Below are 19148 nucleotides of genomic sequence, written 5' to 3' on the forward strand. Positions count from 1 at the left end.
CTGTTTAGTGGGTATAAAATTAAAAAAAGAAAATAAAAAAGAGAGAAAAGCATGCATGTGTGTTTATGTCAGCATGTTTGAGTGTATGCATGCATGAAAGTGAGAGTGAGATCGACCAAGCCTCTAAGCAACTAGGTCTGCATACCTTTTTATCTTTTAGCGCAAAAAATTGGATAAAGCCTGAAATAAATGGAGAACGAAGGCTCAAAACAGGAAAAATATTGCCCTTATAAAATTAGAAATTTGCTTGAATACCTGAATTTGTGCTGGCATGCATTTTCTGAAGGAAATAAAGTCTGAAACTCAGATGTATGTCATTATTTATTAACTTCAATACCCACTGATATTAGGAACAAGAGACCAAAAAATGAAGTAAATATTGGCATATTTTTTGAAAATGTTATATTTTGGATGTAAAATACTTCCTCCAATGCCATTTATATATATTACAGCACGTTTGAAACATTAGGTAGAGGAACTATTTTACATCAAAAATATACAAAAAAATACAGAAATAAAAGAGATAAGTAAAACACAACATTATACAGACATGATGTGTGTTACTGTGTTAAAGAAATGCCTGCAGCATCGGACCTCATAACACCCACTAGGCAGGAGTATTTACCCGTTAACACACACCCTGTTGGGTATTATTGCTTGCTTTACCTCCACCTACTGTGTTGTTTATGCTGATACATCCTTCTGCAAGGGTCTCTCTAACCAACACACACATAACTAAACCTTACATACTTTTTTTTTTCTAAATTATTAAAGGAAAACCAGCTAAAATAACACAGAAAGGTAAAGCAAATGCTCTTTTTGTCCAGTCTGATTAAACAACTTTTTATTTTATTTCCACTGTTTTCTTACCCGTGTGCTTTTATCAAAAATGAACAAATATATGGGTAAGAATTTCTTAGAATCTTGACTGAAGTCTAAGCTGTGTGTTGCAACCTTTTTTGACTAGCATCTACATGCAAAATATCATTTTTTTTCTTTTTTAACCAAAGCTCATTTTCAGTTACCCTTTACCCCTAAAAATCTTCACATACTTTGAAACTTTTTCTGATCTTTTTTCTTAAAAGTGCCAAATAAATTTGTAAAAGTCTGTCTATTCTCCATAACAGCACGATTAAAGACATCAGGTGTTAGGACACCTCAGCAAGCACAACGCTTCAAGGCTACACACACTCAGATTGTGTCACAGTACCAGTCTCTTCTTTTTAGCTCTATTTTTAGCATATTGAATACAATCTTATCGATGGCTTTCACTTGTGGGATTTTTAATCCATTTGTGTGCCTAGCTTCCTAGCAACTGTTTTTAGTTACATCTATTGTAATAAATCATTGTTTGGCAGCAGCATCTTATATTCTGCTATGGTATAATCCTGTGTGCTTTGCCCTCTTACTCTGCACCCCAATACATGCCAACACTTTTTAGGATCATGCATAAATGTATGTGTTCTTTTCAATTCTTTTGGATTCACTTTCCTGATTATTTTACATGTATACTTACCTACCAGATTGTTTTAAACAATTCTATTGTTTAATAAAGCAACATATGCTAGATGATGTGTTTAAAATCAATATTCTTGAACAAACAAATGATTTTGTAGATGCACACATTAACATATAGCAGTGACAGTAAAGTATTCCAACTTACTTCAAAGACAGTTTAAAAGGGGTAAATGAGAACAATAGACACCTTCAGCCACAGTCAACCCCCTGCAGCAGCAGTTAATACTTAATCCATTTAAAAAAAAAATATTAGTCACTTTTTCTACTACTGTGGGAATGGGCAAAGAAAAGAAAAGGGATCTAGGCCTTTGGAAATAGTCTACGTCTAGAAGAATGTCCATTTGTCCCTGTGAGTTTTCCTTCTTCTGGATATTTAGGTAGAAGCATGTATATTAACTACTCTACCCAAAAGAAAGATTCTTATCAGCCTCTGGAAGTAGAGAAGTCAAGCTATGAGCCACAAGGAGTAAATGTCTGGGTAACACAATGTTCGGGACTTCAGAGTTATTACAGAACTCAAGAATAGGGGCTTCTCCAACGAATGAGGCAGATGATGAAGGAAACAGATTTGCTAAGGTAATTAAGGAGCCAGAATGCTGACTCTGGCTTTGAGAAGTTTTGAAGTCTGGATAAATCTCATCAAAGGAAATCTTGGAAAGTACAAAGAAGTTTACTGGGGCACTTGGGAGCTGCAGCAGTCCTGGATTCATTTCTCCAGTCAGAAATCTCAGCAGTTGATGTTGGTCTGGAAGGCAAATACATCACACCAAGGTTTTCTTGATTTTTGGAAGATTTTGATAATGAGGCACTGAGAGGTTGCTCTTAGAGTAGCAACAGGCATCATCTCCTCACCTTGCCCATTAAGGAATCAAACTCCTTTATGATATGGAAGGAAACAATAAAAACAGTTGATGGATGTTGCCTGTTTCCTAAATTCTCATAGTTTCTTGTCATGAGGGACAATATTGTCTTCCCTCATGTGTTAATTGCAGTGATATCCTTATGTATTGTTTAAGTCCCCGCTGGAAGGGAGTCTTAGAATGCTTGGAGGGTCAGTAAGAGTGGTCTCTTTAGCAGTACACTGATATGAACTAGAACATTCTGATAATATCCAGATACCCTGAATTGTCAGCATATTGAAATGCCCCGCCATCTTAAAAATGATGCATCCATGGTTACCACTGCCATGCAAGGAGGAGGTAGAATGTACTGCAGAAGGACATGCTATTCATGTCCATCCACCATGGTACGTGGCATTTGCAGGCCCAAAAGATGTGGATTTGATACTCCAAATTATTCACATTTGGTACCCATTCGACTCAAAAGATCCACTGGAGATCTCTTGTGTGGAATTCCCATATAAGGGGCCATGGACATGGCTACTACAATATGATACAGCATCTTGAGACAAGCTGTAGTTGTGGTGGACACCAAAAGAGCAGAAACCTGCATGGGAAGCTGAATTCTGTTCATGGGGAGTCTTGCTCTTCATAATTTCCTGTCCAGACTATAACCTCTAAATGTGAGTAGGTAAGCAATTTACAGGTGTGATTCTGTGATGTTCCACATTATTCCAAGAGAATGAAGCAACCTGATCAACAACTCCCTGAAACTAAAACATCCAGTATTCTGGAAATCCAAAGAGCACATGCAGTTGCTTATTGCTTAACAGGGAACCTGACTGCATTTACAACATTCGAAAGGTTTCCTTTCCTGCCACTGAAATCCAAAACTGACATTAAGGCCTTTACCTTTTTCAGGAACTACAAATAATCTGGAGTAAAATTTGCACACTCTCTGGTCTGGTGAGACCTCTAAGATGGCTCTTTTGTTTAACAAGCCTAGGATCTGTGTATGTGCTGATTTTTGATGGGGTAGTACATCTGGCAGGAGATAGGATTGGGAAACTAGGGTGAAAGGAAACAGTACCTTGTAGTCCCCGAATACGACTGCCTTCACCCAGCTTTCCATTGTTATTGCTTTCCACACTGATAGGTGAAGGGGCAACTTTTCATCAACTTCTTCCAGATGAAAGCAGGAAAATGGTCTCTGGGCTGCTGCTGGCTATCCATAGGCAGATCACATCTATCTTTAAACTGCTAAAAGCTTTTTGCACAGAGCTCATGACCTATCTTGCAACTGTCTTGGTTATTAGGGCTGTTTCTAGACAGCTGATTGTTTTGCTGTTGCCCACGATGTAACTGCACATGATGAAGCCTCCTCTATATTTTAGAAAACAAGCCTAGAGGAGGCACAGAGGAGGCTGACATTTCAGTCCAGCAGCATATTTGCATATTTCCATATATGGTTTCACTTCAGGCTCAACAAAACTGATGTGAGGAACAGGGTATTGAAGAAGGTCACTCTGGTTTCTCTGATCTTGGTTATTTGGAGCCATCCATACAAGGTAATGGCTATACCAGATCACATAACCCTGGAGAACTTTCAACAGAACAATAACCTGCACACATTGCAGATTTGCCATGGTAGATATTGATGCTGACTGAGACGTGCTTTTCTTTTGTGGGTGCATTAGACAACTGACTGATGGTCTGCAACATTTCACTGGACAACTCCCTTTGAAATTCCATCATGTGGACTAAGTAATTTAGCTTCTTTAAAGAAAAGGCATAGAGCACATATACATACTTCCCTAAGTAGTCCACTATCCCAGGCTCTTTATCTGGTGGATGGCTTGCAGGGTTTATTGGAGTTGAAGTCTTTATAGAGCAGCTGCCAATAATAAATCACCTGGTTTACAAACTGTTAATTAGAAGCTCCATTTTCTAATCCAAATTGGCAGCATCAGACCCAAGACCATTAGCACTGACACCTTGCTTGTTGAGAAGGGCTGGGGCATTGACTTTCAAATTGTATCTCTCAATGCCAGCATTGTTGACTGATGTATAAACCTAGTTTTTAAATTCATTTATTACAGTTGTGTATTGTCACCAATATGTATCTGTGACTAAAGGCATGGCTTGTGAAAGAAAAGAGCCAATAGTACCAAATCATCCGGGCAGTTAGCAAATGTAAAAAGAAACAAAATAAAATAGACAGGGATTTAAATCATGTTCATCAGATATTAGCCTATCATCTTAAAAGGTACCATCTTCTACAGTCACCTTAAATATTCATGGGTTATAATCTGAGAGTGTCTGCATTGTTCTTAGGTAGAATCATTTATATTTTTAATTTGTTCATTTTCTACAATTTATTCTTCTTTGATATATTTGATTTTTTCTGACATTCAACAAAAATCAAGACTTACCGACACTGAAAAACAAGTCGACACTTTTCTACGAAGTTTTCCTCCTGCATTGCTCTTATCTACTAGATTATAATTAATTGTCTGTCTTTAAGGCATTCTGGTTTTATTGTCACTGCTTTCATTGATTCTCACATTCTTCTAATTAGTTTTCTTCCTTAAGACATATTTTCTTTTACTGGCCTTGTTCCAGGTACCCCTAATTCATTGTTACTCCTTCATAGGTTATTTCTAAGCTAACTGCCCCTTGTGGGGCATTTTAAGCCTAGCAAATTACCTAATATGAGAATCAAACCCTACACCTTGTGTCTGTAATGTAAACACCTTAACCATTATGCCAAACTCTAGGTTTTCTTAAATTATTACTTCCATGAAGTACTTTGCTTTTCTCCACCAAATTGTATTTCCCTTCCACCTTCCCTCTCCAAGTACTCCCAATTCATTTCCTTTACTTAAAATATTCCTCTCATATTGACTCTCTTCTGATTTTTGTTTGCCCCTGCATTTGATACTTCTCCTTTATTGTCCATGCTCTAGGCTTTCTTAATCCTTTATTCGTTATTAAATATTTTCTTTGTTACTGAGTGCTACACAAAACAAAACATATATAAGGACTTCTTTTGCCTGCTCAAAAGAAGGCATATAAGACTTTTTTACCTATAATACATGGAATATGGGATGTGAGGGATTTACTGTGGAGGAAGATACATTACTAAATCAGGCTAGATCTAATCTCACTCTTCCTACTTACTTTGAAGGACATATATTAGGTCAACCTGAAAAGTTCTTTGTTCCAAAACATGTTCTTAAAGGACAACTACGAACAAAAATTGAAAAAAAATATATTTATATTTGTTCTACCTTGAATTTCTACACAATTCAATATAGTCAGCACCACCCACAAGTAATTACTTATTACTAATTTTAATGTTTCCTAATACAGAATACCCTCATAGAGGCAAACATGCTGACATAATCTAGTTTTCTTTGAAAGCTGCTTCTTGCCCATAATGCACTGTGAAGGTAGTGTTGATGAGATTATAGTGCCCCCTCAGTGCTGTCAATTTAGTCTCATTCAGCTGGAATGGAAGTAGAAACAATGTCAAGTCTGAGAATCCTCAGAAAAAAAGTCAGTGACGTTTTTTGTAGTGGTGCCTACATATGTGCTACACCACTTATGACATGTTCTGTAAAAAGGATAAAGAAATATTTAACAGCTTAGCCTTTTTAAAAAATGATACTGTGAAATCTGTCTTCCTTCAGAGTCAGCCAGAGTGTTATATTCTGTGGTTTGCAAAGGTCAGCTTATTAGTGATGTTGTTGTCTGTGGTTATCAGGTTTATTCATCTTTAGACTATAAAAGGTTTAACAGGTTTTTGGCCCCAAGAAAGGGAAATAATGCAGCTTTTTATGACAGTGCAGCATCAAAAAATTGTTAAGTTTGAACCAGAATTGCTTTATGACCTTAAAGGATGCGAAATAAAAAAGAAGGATGTATCTTGCTGTTTGTTTTCCTTAGCAGAATACTTTCAGATGCAGTGGGCATTATGATGCAGTAGCAGGGTAGACAAATGCCTAAGGAAAGTATCATGACATTCCATTCAGTCTCAGCATGATGTTCGCTGACAAAGCAGACTAGGCTACAAATTCCAAAACGTGGGAAAATGCTAAGTCATGCTTTTCTAATATATGAAGGTATAGTGATCATCCTCTAGGGATGGAAATGCACTCTGATGAAGGACATGCTGCATTTATGGTGTAGGTGTCCTTTAAACTTTACCGACAAAATCTTGCTTTGGGGTCAAGGAAACAAATAATTCCTTGAAAAGACCTCACACATTCTTGGAGCTAACTGCTCGATTAAATGCTTATCTTTCAACAGTGGCTTTTGCTACAGAAAGGTGCAACAGGAATATTACTGTGTCCCTGCAGTAAAGTTATTCTTAGTCATGATTTGTTTGTGATAGTGTCTGCTAGACACAAATCAGATGTGGCTGAACATTTCATCTCCTTTCCTTGGAATAATGAATCAGGGCAGTTTGACAGTACAGACTATAGAACCTTGTCTTTTTTGTCTTTGGTCTAAATACTGTCACTGTCATTCAATTTGTTAATTCCACAAAATGCAGTTTTCTCCTGACTAAGCATATCCATCCTTTCCATGGTGGATTTAACAATACTCGTCAATGCTTATGTCCTTTCTACCTGTAAGCAAAGTTTCTCATTGTTGTAAAATAAGCCTATAGGTTTATCCTATAAATCATACATCTAGCCTCTACAAGCAATTTCTGCTATTTGGTGGTCTGGCAAATCATGGAAAACAAGATTAATTACCACACAATACAGATGCTACTGGGCTGACCCAATCTCTCTTAAATAATTCAACTGTCCAGTTTATGAATAATACGGGTCTATGTCACATTGTTGAATGCTCTAAATGTCAAATGCCTCTTTGTCAAACCCTATTTGTCGAAACTTCATCCGTTGAACCATTGTTTTAGCGAAACTGTTTCCCATGATAAGTACCAAGCTGGTCAACCTACTGACTGCAGCAAAAACAACATTTTTAAACCCACCCTGGTGAGGGGCTATACCGCACATCCCCCAACTAAATATACCAACTCTGAAATCACACTGCAGTGGGGAAAAGGGCAAATTCCCAATAATAGCCCACTGGTTACTTACTGTGGAGAAAGTTCACTGAAATGATCATTCAACGGATGAAGACTTTGACAAATAGGGTTCGACGAAGAGGCATTCAAAATTTAGATCATTTGATGATGTGATATAGACCCAAATAATATTATACCAAATGGTGAATGCTCCCTGCATTTCACATTTTTCATCATTACACTAACCTGAACAAATGTAAATCTACTTAATGAAGGTAATAACCCCAAAATGGGTTTTCTTGAGCTCATGTAATCAAATGCCACTGAAGATAAATTTCTGTTGACTGTTTTCTGTTGGGGCAAATACTTCTACAATCCCCACTCATAATGCTTTGGCCCCAGTACAGCTCAACTTCATATTACTACTAAGATTCATCTTAACACATATAAAAGGACACTCTCCCAACTGTGTATTTGGCCTTGACAAAACACTTTTTAGTGTGGCCTTCGGTAAACAAGTCATAGTCTCCTGTTGCATTTGGTGTAGAGATTTAAAATTTTTCTGCAAGACCCAGATCCTTAAGCAGTCACAGGTTTGATTCTCACAGCCAGCTTACCCAGTTAACTAACAGTTAATTGCCATCTGCAAGCTTAATAAAGTAAAATAATGGAAAATATAATTTATCTTCGAACATTGGAAACTGTCACAGTTTTGTTTTTCGTGGTTACGATTCGCCCATATGAGCAATCGCACGAGTTTGTTTCACCTATGTAAAGGTAACCCTATATATATATATATATATATATGTGTGTGTGTGTGTGTGTGTGTGTGTGTGTGTGTGTGTGTGTGTGTGTGCGCAAGTTATGTACTTGCCATTGTAGATACTCTAGAGAATTTGCATCTATCCTCTTTAACCTCTAGGACTTAGCTGCAGTCTTAAAACTACTTGACACTACACAAATTTCACAGGCTGTAGTCCCACCAACCCTGTCATAATTGACAGTGTTCTATTTTTTCAGATGTGTAAGTTTGCTGCTTGTGAGAGTTAAGTATCACCAAAAAGCATCCCCTTACCTAGACCTCCTCTTTGCCTCACCTCATAGAAAAGGTTGGGAGAACAGGCGGCTGTCATGGATGCTGATGGGACCATTTATGCCAGTTTGAGTAGTGACTCCCTTGGCAGTGATAATTTAAAGGCTGATGACACACAGGTTCAAAGTGGTGCTGAGAGGATTAGAACTGATGTTGTTCTTGAGTCTCTGACCCTAAGTGGCAACAGTGAATACAAGATCAGCACCACAGAGAAAATTGTTAGAAGAACAGATGCCAGTGGCAAGAATGACACTGAAGAAGAAGAAGAAGAAATAAAATCAGGGGATTCAACAGTACCAATCACCATCAGTGTCTGCTAACATTAGCACAAACAGGGACTGTGATTCCCCAGATCCCAAAAGAATTACTAACAATAATAAGCCTGATAAAGATGAGGCTGAAACATAAGTATGGTTAAGAAAATCCCTGCCCACTTTAGTTCCAGAATCCAGGGTAGGAACAGCATGCAACTTATTTTCACATGCAGTTGCAGGAGAACTTCCATCACCCTGTGATATTCAAATTTAGCATTATACTCATGTGGTTGAAATAGACCTAACAGAGGGAGGCCTAGAAGAAAGCAGTCTACTAGCTCTATCTCTGAATCTGAAGATACATTAGGCTGTCTGTGAGGTTTCTGCCTATCAGAATCTTTAGTATCCAGATTAGAGCAACCATAAGCAGTTGGGGTAAATTCCTAAACTGCAAAACTGCTTTCTAAGCTTCTCGACAACCACTGGTAAAGCAGATCAGGAGTAGAAAGACTCCTGTTTCTTTTCAGCAGTCTTTTTTTAATATGAAAAGTGTACAGGAAGGAGAGAAAAAGATTCCACAACATCCTTATATTCTGTGAAAATCAAACCCTTTAAAACAACTTGTTTCAACAGTCTCTCAAAGCCCTTTTATTAAAACTATCACAAATTACAAAGGATACTTTCAAATCTTGAGCATGTAAGCATCCAGCACATGAATGCTGCTCCTCCACTGGGATTTTATGACCACATTTAGAGCACAGTTTAAATCCACAATGTTCCAGATCTTAAATTCAAGCCACAGAGCACAACACTAATAACAGTAAACAATGCACTCGAACTGTCTTCAAAAAATAAACCTGTCAGACTTGAAACAGGCATCAAAAATAGCTCTCAGCCTCTTAACAGGCAAATGTGGAACACAGAGCCTGACAATGTGTGACAAACAGCCAAAATATGCAGCACCTTATTTTCACACTGCGCAAATTTACCATTTCCATGGTGCATGGTTGAAGTGGACTTTCAAACAAAAGCATGAAGTTCAAGTATATAGCCAAAAATTAACACTGTACGTTTCTAAAATTCTATAAAAACATAACTTGTAATTTAAATTAAATTATTTTATACTCTACATAACCATAAATAACCAAATGCAAAAAATTTAAACTACTACTACACAGAATCAAGCTAAAACTGTCCAGTAATACAATTTCCTACAATATTGCATTACTCTAAATGTCTAATTCACCAAGGAAAAGCTTACTTTTCTGAGCAGACCTCCCATCAATAAAGTAAAACAAAATAATTAGTAAAAATAAAAAATAAGCCTCTTTCTGTAGGCAGCTGTAAACTTCAACAAATGAGGCACAAAACAATAGGAAGGCAGGCAAACTCCACAAACTCGGAACCAGCCCAGCAGAAATGCCACTGTCCCAATGTCCTAACTATACTCAATAAACCTCACACCTTAAGGTTAAGATGGACTTAGGATCTTTCTGTGAGCTGAGCAAAGGTTTGGACTGGTAGTACTCTGCAATGCACAATCCTATCAGCTGCAGCTTGCCTGCATCTTTTTTCCTAGTCCTTCAATCCAAATCTCCTTCTCCAGTGCATTATTCCAGTCTTCCTCACTCCTTCACTAAAAAGGACTTGTAGCAGCTGTAGAAGGAAAACTCCAAAACTCCTCCAGGAAAAGAAGTGCATTTCAAAAATAAACAAAATAAATAAGTGTTCCGTGATACCCGTTTGTCAAAGTATCTCAATGGCATGAAAACCCTTGTGATGTTACTAATGCCTGTGTTGTTAAGGGAAAGTCCTGTAGTGATTGGCCAATTTATTTCTAACCTCACTGGCCTGCTTTGCCTACAAAATTGATTATTGATTGGTTCATATACCTCAATGCTAATTGGCTCTATTTGTGGTATATGAGCCAATCAAAAAATGCAAAGTGGAGCCACCACTGTTCAATGCGGAACAGCAGAAGAGCACCTTAGAAAGCCTTTAAATGTGGAGCATTCCATATAATCCAGAGAACTTGGCTGCTTAGACATCAACAAAGTAAAGAGATAAACAGAAAACAAGGAGAGAAAAAGAAGGACTGACCAGATAATCTGTTTACTCAAATCTGCACAAACAAAGGAAGATAAAACAAAGTTTTGACCACCAGACATAATGAACTAGCCATTTTCTAGTGTGCGATTCTCGAGTAACAAAGGAAATCTGAAGACAGCTGTGCATTATGGGAGGACTGAAGGGGCAAGCACAACAAAAAGTTTGCACTGCTGGGTAGAATTGAGCCTGTACTAAACTACCAGAGAGTAAAGATGATCATAGGATCATAGGAAGTTATTAGGCTATTGTCTCTGAGGCCCTTACAAGCATAGCCAAGAATTTAGCCCATGTTCTAACAGGTTAGTACCCGATGCCCCTGTCCAGTAGGGACACAGGTGGAATCCCAGGAGTGTGTTTTCTGTTCTCCAACCAGTTATCCAGACTGCACTTAAAAAGGGTTAATGAGGTATTCTGCTTTAAGTGGAGAAGGAGTCTATTCCACAGAAGTGCGAGCCTCTGGAACACAAATCTGTCCCACCAACAAGTTCTACTGATGTCACAGACCAGGTTGAGGTCAAGCATGTGTGTTAATTGAGTGGAGCTTGACTTGTGGATATACAGCAGTCCCATCAATGTGGGGTCTGAGATTGCTTTGTATGCCAGACAGAGGTCACCTCTGAGGAGTCTGTATGAGAGGGACAGGGGTTTTAGCCTTTCTGTGTAGGGTAAATATTTGAGTCCCTGGATTCTGCTGGTGGGGAACCTTTGAGGTCTCTCCAGCCACTGCATGTGCTTTGTGAGGTACATGGAAAAAGGGGCATTGTACTCAATAATGGGTCTTATAAGGGAATAATACAGGGATGTTATGACCTCCTTGTCCCTGGATGAGATACCCTTACTAATGAGGCAGGCCATGTAGAAAGCATTCCATGCAACGGAGGCAACATGATGGTCAAAAGTCAGTTTGCTATCAGACTGGGTGCTCAGGTCCCTCACAACTGATTGCATGCTTAGGACCTTGTTATTAATGTGCTAATTTGTGGGGATGTCACTATCCCCAAAGGGGATGATGACGCATTTTTTGGCATTCAGTTTGAGTCCATGTTTCTGGCACCAGTCATTTGTTTGGATGAAACCCTCTTGGATGATGTCCACATCACTAGGGGAATTGATTACAGCGCCCAGTTTGCAGTCATCTGTAATCTTGGTCAGCCATCGCCCACTGGTTTTATATATATTCCAAACAAGAGAGGCCCCAAGACCGATCCCTGGAATACACCATTCATTATGGGTCTATTGTTTGAGGTGGCTTCCCCTATTTTGACTAGGTGGGTTCGATCAGTGTGCCAGTTTGCTACCCATCTGGTAACATATGGATTGATGCCTGGTTGAGAGAGTTTATCTATTATACCCAAGTAGGGAATAGTATCAAAGGCTTTAGCCAGGTCAAAGTAGGTGGTGTGCACCGTCTTCCCCTCATCCATGGCTTTGGTGACTGTTTCAAAGACGTCGACCAAATTTAACAGTATAACCTCCCCTTATGAAACTAAACTGTGTGGGGTTGAGTGTTCGCAGGTTGCCAATGTCCTTGTTAGTTAGGTCCATGAGAATCCATTCCATGGCCTTGCAGATCAGGCTAGTTAGACTGATGGGTCTATATTTCCTTGATCGGTGGATGCTCCACTTTTGTGCAAAGGGATGACAGTGACTGTCCTCCACTTGGCTGGGATGAAGCCGGTACTTAGGCTTTGGTTGAATAGGGTGTCTAAAGGTGCTGCAAGCTCCTGCCTGAGTTGATGTAGGATGCAGCCTGGGATGTTATCAGGTCCCATGGATGCTGTATTTTCTGCCTTTGAGAGGGTAGTGATGACTTGTTCCCTAGAGATAAAGGGAGGGGGGCAGGTGGTGGGGATGTCCTGATTTACTGATGGGGGGGGCACAGGGGTGACGTTTTCATCGAACCTATCTGCCTGCAGGTTGGCTATATCTACAGCGTTTGTGTATGTTGTCCTTAACAACCAGTTCTGAGCAGATCTGAGTGTTCCTTTGAGATTGCAGACATATGAGAAGGCCTTATGATTGTCTTTAGTAGATGTGGCCAGTTTGGACTCAAAGTTTGCTTTGGAGGATTTCACTAGTGCTCTTATTTGCTTCTTCAGGCTAAGGAGAGATTGCTTCCAATTAGGCACCTGTTCCTTCTTGGTCCTGGACAACAATGTTTTCCATTTATAGAGTTTATTTATTGCAGATGTCCACCAGACAGGCTTACTCTTCCTTGAAGAGGAGGATTTTGTCCTGTTGTGTATTCCTTATTCCATGCAGCTATATAAATGCTCATATACTTTTACTACTTTCATATTGCTCTGGTGTAGGCTTGGATATATGTCCCAGTTCCTATGGAGGGGGAGGGAGCTGTGAAACTGTTTATACCTTCCCTCAGGAGGTTGTAATCAACTTTGGTGAATTTGTTTTTGTTTGACCCTAGCTGAGGGGGGGTCGGGGAAGATGGTGGCTTCGATAGTGACCACTTTGTGGTCAGATCGTACCAGGGAGGATGACGCCATAGGGATGCTGCAGTGGTTACTCATGCTGGTTACTGCCAAGTCCAAGGTGTTATCATCTATTGTGGGGGTGTCATCCAGCTGGTCCAATGCATTTGCATTGATGAAATCAAGGAATCTCTGCGCATTTGTGCTTTGGCATGAGTAGTTCTTCCACTTTATGGTTGGATAGTTAAAGTCACCCAGGATCAGGGTAAAGGGTTGAATCTTGATAGATTCAAAGAGGTTCAGATAGGTGGAGTGGGCATCTTGAGTCCAAGTTGGGGGCCTGTGGCTAGCTATGATTTGAATAGGGGTCTTGTCAATGGTTAACTGCACCTGGAGCATCTCCTGTGCATCATACTGTTTGACCAGCCTAGAGGTGTGTATGTCTTTAATATATATTACAATTCCACCTCCTTTTGCTTTGCTGCCCATGGTTTGGGGTCTGAATGTATAATAGGATGAGTAACCTGATATGGCTGGGTTACTCTCTGCAGCTTTGAATGAGGTTTCTGTGACTGCACAAATGTCAGCATCTTCCCAGGGTTAAGAATGCTTGCAGTGAGTGCAGTTTCATGTTTAGACTCCTAGCGTTTAGCAGCATGACCTTTAATTTGCGTTTTAATGAAACTTTCATGTTGGTAGTTTGACCTCATGGCATTGCCTAAAAAAGGCATTATGGGTGAAGGCAACAGCCTTTGCCAGAACCCTGAAGCCCAAGGGAGACAAATGTAGGCCATCTCTGGCAAAGCATTGTGGTCTGTTGATCATGTTTTCCCAGGCTGTCAGGTACTGGATCCCCTTGGAATGACACCAGAAACTAAGCCAATTGTTAAAGTCAATTATTTTCTGTTAGTATTGAGGCATCATTATGGGTGATGTTAGAATGCTATTTAAGGCTAGGAACATACCAGCCTGCGACACATATTCAGAGCTTGATCATGTCTCTCTTCATACAGTCCAGGGAAGTACACCTCAAGTCATTCACACCAACATGGACTATGGCAGAGTCATAGCAGTACCTGTTGTTGAGAGACTTGAGTGCATGAGTGATATGGCAGATTCTGGCACCTGACCAACAACTAAGTGTGACTTTATCTTTATCCAGCTTGGTAAGGTGCACATCTGTGTGCCTCACAATGGAGTCTCCTATGACTAATATGTTGGGTTTATGTTTAGGCCTTAGTGGCTGTGAGACACAGGTGTTTGGACTATGGGTGGTGTGGTGGTCAGTGGAGGTTTCATGTGTTTTTGCCCCGGAGGTCTCTTTTGTTTGAGTATGTTTTTGTTGAGGACCTCTGCATATGTGGGTGTGTATTGTGAGGTGTAGTGTTTCTGTTGACAACTTTCTCAGTACCAGATACACTGGCTTGTGAGGGAGAGAGCATAGATTCTAGGTTCTTAATGTAATTGCATCTCTCAAAAATTGTGTTTCTAGGTGGTGGTAGTAGTAGAGGGTTGTCCATGTACATGAAGCAGTTACTACACTGTCTCAGGATGCCCATATCAACCAGACTGGCAGGAGAAACAATAGAAAATTGTCCATCCATATTTGCCAGAATATGAGAGACAGGCTAGTGAGAAACTGTAGGAAACTGTCCATCCATATTTGTCAGAATCTGAGGAAGAGAGGCTAGAGAGCTAAGGGGGTAAAGGGTGGAAGGTCTAAGAGGAGTACTACTAAGTGATGATGATGAATCAATTGTCCTAGATCTGGCTTTATGCCACCATATGGTATCTTTTTGAATGAGTTTCTGCATTAAACCTTATAAGTGACAGTGTAACAAATACAATAAAACCATATTATGACATATAAATATATATATAAATTGCATTCAGACTTCTGCAATGACAATGATTAAATAAATTTCTAAAAGTAATGACAATGCAGCATATTACTATTAAGGGTCAAAGTTAATAACGGTTAAAACCATCAGGTACATGAAGCCCTGCTTGTGGCAATTAATGCTTGTTTTCTTCTGAAAGATAAAGTGGAAATAACAGACAGTAAAGAATGCCTCACTCAAATAAAAAACGAATAGGTCATAATGAGAAACAACTGTTTCTGAATTACAGACTTCAAACTGACTTCTAGATTCATTCCCATTTTGAATCTTAAAGGTGGGACAAGTCCCAATGATTAGGATGTATCAGAGATTATGATAAGGCATCCAGTCATAACAAATTTGTGCATAGGAGAAATGACTGTCCACAAAGTAGAGCTCATGGGATCGGTCTTAACATCCATGTCGAGAGTACACAACTAGTTAGTTACGATCTGTGAACCCAATCATAATTTTTGTAATACATGCTGCCCTAATGTGCTAAAATTTAGAATAAAATGGAGCAGGAGTACAGAGTGTTTATAGCACTGAAAGCCATTAAACATCACTGTCACACAGACGGTGGGAAGAAGATATGTGTAGCTCTTATGGACTCATAAGTTTAAACACTATTAAATGCATTGATCTGCTATCTTTGAGAGGCAGTGAGAAGTGTTTGACACCTTTTTCAGTTACTCCATTTCTTGGTGCATTCTGTGGTATATGATATATTTACTCTAGTGTGAGATTAGAGTATAACAGCACTGAAAGCCACGCATAACAAGTTTTGTTATGCACTTCTATGACATCAGAGAGGTACATGAGAAGCCTGCATATTTCCTATTAGACATACTCCATATACTACAAAACTGGATATGCACCTCTTTGATGTCAGATGAAAAATCTGAGGGTAATGCTACTCAGTGCTAGAAGTCTAAACCTCAAAATGCACTCACTCGAGGCACTCTTTAAAATGGAGAACATCGACATCTGTGCAGTGACAGAGGCCTGGTTGAAGGCTCCAGAGAGCACCCCTGTATTACCAGGCTATAATTCATACCACACCTTTTGGCCACCTAACCTGGACCGAAACACTAAAGGCGGAGGCGTGTCCATATTCATTAAGGATATCCACACCACCAGGCTAGTTGCTCAGCATAATGCATCTGAGATTATCCAAGTGAAACTAACTCTGGGCAAGACCGCAATCCAAATTGTAGCTTGCTGCAGATCCCCCACCATGAACCAGGATTCCCACTCCTCATTTCTTGATACACTGGAAATATTAGGGTGCAGCCCAACACCCTAATAATGGGCAATTTCAACTACCCCACTATTAACTGGGAACAATACTCATGTACCAACTCTTTTGATCAACGTTTTCTGAAATTCATAAATTCCAGTGCCTTGGATCAACTTATCCACACCCCCACCAGGGCAGCAATATCCTAGACCTGGTCATTACCAACATGGGTGACCGGTGTTCAACACCAGAGGTCAATTCCTCGTTGGTCAGATCCGACCACAAGCTAATCACCCTAGACATCCACATCCTGTCCCCAACCCGCATTAAGGAAACCACTGTAAAAATTTCTCCAAAGTCAACTTCACACTTCTTAAGACAGAAGTGGCAAACTTCATGACACCCATGCAGACAGACAATAGAGGTATGACTGTTGAATCTTACACAAATGCACTTTATAAGCACTTACACAAGTGCATGGATCATGCTATCCCTAACAAGACCAAGATGCTATCCTCCAAAAAAAGGAAGGCAATCTGGTGGTCCCCTGCCATAAACAAACTCTACAACAGAAGAAAGAAACTGTTGCAAAAAAGAGTAAAAGCCCATGATTGGAGGAACTCCCTGGTCAGCCTCAGTAAGAAGCTGAGATCCCTCATAAAATCCTCCAAAGCTAGTCACAAAAATAAAATTGCCACTGATTCTAAAGACAACAACAAGGCATTCTATAGCTATGTCAAGAATCTCAATGGCAACACTCAGATTTGCTCTGAGTTACTGCACAATGGCACTAAATATGCAGAACCAATGATATTGCCAACATCCTGGCAGAGAGGTTCAGTGCTAACTTTACCCACCTCTCACCCCATAAAGGGCCCATCTCTATACCAGAAGAATGCAAAGTTCCTGTAATCACAGCTGCACAGGTAAAAACCACACTCTCCAAAGCCAAGAGCACAGCATCCATGGAATCTGACAACATCCCAGGCTGTGTTCTACACGAACTACAGAATGAACAGGCACCCCACCTAAGTACCATGTTCAATCATAGCCTCACCTAAGGCTTTGTGCCCACTGAATGGTGCACAGCGATGGTTATCCCACTCCACAAAGGGGGAGCCACCACGGACCCTGGGAACCAATGCCCCATTAGCCTGATGAGCCTGATCTGCAAGGCTATGGAATGTATCATCATGGAACTTATAAACAAAGACATTAGTAATCTCCAAACTTTGGAAGCCACCCAGTTTGGGTTTGTAAAAGGCAGATCATGTCTCTTAAACCTGACAGACTTCTTTGATGCAGTCACCAAAGCCGTAGACGAGGGTAAGGTGGTTCACACAGCCTATCTAGATCTTGCCAAGGCTTTCGACACCATCCCCCACTCTGGAATTATAGACAAACTCACTAAACTAGGTATAAATCCCTATGTCACAAGATGGGTTGCCAACTGGCTCACTGACAGAACCCACACAGTGAAAGTAGCAGACTCCAAATTCGACTTCAGACCAGTGGCAAGTGGAGTACCACAGGGTTCAGTCCTGGGTCCTCTCCTGTTTGGTATCTACTTCTCTGAAGTTCAGACTAACACAGAAGGTCTTTGGCTAACAAAGGTCATAGATGACTGCAAACTAGGAGCAATAATCGAAACTCCTAACGATGCAGACATCCTACAAAAGGACCTCACTGAGACAGATGCCTGGTGTCAAAGCCATGGCCTCAAGCTCAATGCCAAAAAGTGCATTATCATCCCCTTTGATAAAAACTCTGTACCCTTGAACTACCACATAGGTGGTAGTCTACTTAACACTGAAAGTATGATAAGAGACCTTGGGACACAGGTGGACAGTAGTTTCTCCTTTGATAATCACATCACCGCAGTAGTCAGGAAATCCTTTTACGTGGAACACCTCATCACAAAAGGTTTCTCATTCAGGAAAAAAGAGGTCATTATTCCCCTCTACTCATCACTCATTAGACCCATTATAGAGTACAACGCCCCTTTTGGTATGTACCTCACAAGACATCTACAACAACTGGAAAGGCTGCAGAAATACCTCACAAAGAGGATTACCGGCCTCAAACAGATGCCCTAACCAGACCGTCTTAAAAAACTCCAGCTTTACTCCGTTGCATATCGCCTACTCAGAGGCGATCTCTGCCTAACATACAAAGCTATGTCAAACCCAGAACTGTTGGACATGCTCCATTTAAAGAAATCCCAATCCCTCCGAGCTACATGCTCTAGGGACCTAAACCTTGTCACCACAATAAACAGAACATGCTGGAGGGATAGATTCTTGTCGCAGAGACTTCCCATACTCTGGAACAAACTACCCATCTATATCAAACAAAGCTCCTCATTAGCACTCTTCAAGAAAAATCTTGATGATTGGATGGGAAACGAAATTCACCACAGGAATCACTTCTGTGGCTCTGCTTGACAGGGGCACAGGAAAATAATTTTCTTGGGTGGCGAAAGCCAGGGTACCTTTTTGGCTAGGCTTATATAGGCCCTAGGGCCAATACCCTAGTACCTACCTATGAACCTATGAAAGGTACACAACAAAGCTGACTTTTTTTAATATAAAAATAATTGGCATTTATCCTACAGTACATTTCTTCTCATTAAGTTAGAGTACTAAAATTTACAGTGGCTCTGCGTACATTAATATTTGGTGTTAAACTAAAATAATGTTATTCCCTTAATTTTATTTTTGTCATTTAACTGTATGCATGATTTTA

At 40.0% G+C, this 19148-nt stretch overlaps 1 protein-coding gene across 1 annotated transcript in view; it reads left to right on the forward strand.

Moving 5' to 3' along the window:
* LOC122792941 (transient receptor potential cation channel subfamily M member 2-like) overlaps window positions 1-19148 on the forward strand; it is a 1068883-nt gene that overhangs the window by 606780 nt on the left and 442955 nt on the right. The window lies entirely within an intron of this gene.

This window comes from Protopterus annectens, chromosome 2.part0, assembly GCF_019279795.1.
Source record: "Protopterus annectens isolate FY-2018-M chromosome 2.part0, PAN1.0, whole genome shotgun sequence".
NCBI lineage: Eukaryota > Metazoa > Chordata > Ceratodontiformes > Protopteridae > Protopterus > Protopterus annectens.